The sequence below is a fragment of the Hyla sarda genome, chromosome 11 (genome assembly GCF_029499605.1).
Source record: "Hyla sarda isolate aHylSar1 chromosome 11, aHylSar1.hap1, whole genome shotgun sequence".
Classification (NCBI taxonomy): Eukaryota; Metazoa; Chordata; class Amphibia; order Anura; family Hylidae; genus Hyla; species Hyla sarda.
The window spans coordinates 104,896,081-104,898,832 of record NC_079199.1 but is presented as its reverse complement, the minus strand read 5'-3'; positions in this window follow the sequence as shown (position 1 = coordinate 104,898,832).

Below are 2,752 nucleotides of genomic sequence, written 5' to 3'. Positions count from 1 at the left end.
TTGAAGCCGCCCAGGATTTGGTGAAGTTCTACACTTTATTGAATTCATTATATAGTAAATTTAAAGGGGTACTCCGCTGCTCAGCGTAGCACAAGATTAGTAGAGTACTGGTGGGGTAGTAGCGGTATAGCAGTACAGGATTAGTAGAGTACTGGTGGAGAAGTATCGGTATAGTAGTACAGGATTAGTACAGTACTGGTGGGGTAGTAGCGGTATAGCAGTACAGGATTAGTAGAGTACTGGTGGGGTAGTAGCGGTATAGTAGCACAAGATTAGAGTACTGGTGGGGTAGTAGCGGTATAGTAGTACAGGATTAGTAGAGTACTGGTGGAGAAGTATCGTTATAGTAGTACAGGATTAGTAGAGTACTGGTGGGGTAGTAGCGGTATAGCAGTACAGGATTAGTAGAGTACTGGTGGAGAAGTATCGGTATAGTAGTACAGGATTAGTAGAGTACTGGTGGGGTAGTAGCGGTATAGCAGTACAGGATTAGTAGAGTACTGGTGAAGTATCGGTATAGTAGTACAGGATTAGTAGAGTACTGGTGGAGTAGTATGGGTATAGTAGTACAGGATTAGTACAGTACTGGTGGGGTAGTAGCGGTATAGTAGCACAAGATTAGTAGAGTACTGGTGGGGTAGTAGCGGTATAGCAGTACAGGATTAGTAGAGTACTGGTGAAGTATCGGTATAGTAGTACAGGATTAGTAGAGTACTGGTGGGGTAGTAGCGGTATAGCAGTACAGGATTAGTAGAGTACTGGCGGAGAAGTATCGGTATAGTAGTACAGGATTAGTAGAGTACTGGTGGGGTAGTAGCGGTATAGCAGTACAGGATTAGTAGAGTACTGGTGAAGTATCGGTATAGTAGTACAGGATTAGTAGAGTACTGGTGGAGTAGTATGGGTATAGTAGTACAGGATTAGTACAGTACTGGTGGGGTAGTAGCGGTATAGTAGCACAAGATTAGTAGAGTACTGGTGGGGTAGTAGCGGTATAGCAGTACAGGATTAGTAGAGTACTGGTGAAGTATCGGTATAGTAGTACAGGATTAGTAGAGTACTGGTGGGGTAGTAGCGGTATAGCAGTACAGGATTAGTAGAGTACTGGTGAAGTATCGGTATAGTAGTACAGGATTAGTAGAGTACTGGTGGAGTAGTATGGGTATAGTAGTACAGGATTAGTACAGTACTGGTGGGGTAGTAGCGGTATAGTAGCACAAGATTAGTAGAGTACTGGTGGGGTAGTAGCGGTATAGCAGTACAGGATTAGTAGAGTACTGGCGGAGAAGTATCGTTATAGTAGTACAGGATTAGTAGAGTACTGGTGGGGTAGTAGCGGTATAGCAGTACAGGATTAGTAGAGTACTGGTGAAGTATCGGTATAGTAGTACAGGATTAGTAGAGTACTGGTGGAGTAGTATGGGTATAGTAGTACAGGATTAGTACAGTACTGGTGGGGTAGTAGCGGTATAGTAGCACAAGATTAGTAGAGTACTGGTGGGGTAGTAGCGGTATAGCAGTACAGGATTAGTAGAGTACTGGTGAAGAAGTATTGGTATAGTAGTACAGGATTAGTACAGTACTGGTGGGGTAGTAGCGGTATAGTAGCACAAGATTAGTAGAGTACTGGTGGGGTAGTAGCGGTATAGTAGTACAGGATTAGTAGAGTACTGGTGAAGAAGTATTGGTATAGTAGTACAGGATTAGTACTCTTCTAATCCTGTACTACTATACCGCTACTACCCCACCAGTACTCTACTAATCCTGTGCTTCTATACCGCTACTACCCCACCAGTACTCTACTAATCCTGTGCTTCTATACCGCTACTACCCCACCAGTACTCTACTAATCCTGTACTACTATACCGCAACTACCCCCCCAGTACTCTACTAATACTGTACTGCTATACCACTACTACCCCACCAGCACTCTACTACTACCTCACACAGTACTAATCCTGTACTACTATACCGATACTTCTCCACCAGTAGCGTACTGGTGGGGTAGTATCGGTATAGTAGTACAGGATTAGTAGAGTACTGGTGGGGTAGTAGCGGTATAGTAGTACAGGATTAGTAGAGTACTGGTGGGGTAGTAGCGGTATAGTAGTACAGGATTAGTAGAGTACTGGTGGGGTAGTGGTATGGTAGTACAGGATTAGTAGAGTACTGGTGGGGTAGTAGCGGTATAGCAGTACAGGATTAGTAGAGTACTGGTGAAGTATCGGTATAGTAGTACAGGATTAGTAGAGTACTGGTGGAGTAGTATGGGTATAGTAGTACAGGATTAGTACAGTACTGGTGGGGTAGTAGCGGTATAGTAGCACAAGATTAGTAGAGTACTGGTGGGGTAGTAGCGGTATAGCAGTACAGGATTAGTAGAGTACTGGTGAAGTATCGGTATAGTAGTACAGGATTAGTAGAGTACTGGTGGGGTAGTAGCGGTATAGCAGTACAGGATTAGTAGAGTACTGGCGGAGAAGTATCGGTATAGTAGTACAGGATTAGTAGAGTACTGGTGGGGTAGTAGCGGTATAGCAGTACAGGATTAGTAGAGTACTGGTGAAGTATCGGTATAGTAGTACAGGATTAGTAGAGTACTGGTGGAGTAGTATGGGTATAGTAGTACAGGATTAGTACAGTACTGGTGGGGTAGTAGCGGTATAGTAGCACAAGATTAGTAGAGTACTGGTGGGGTAGTAGCGGTATAGCAGTACAGGATTAGTAGAGTACTGGCGGAGAAGTATCGTTA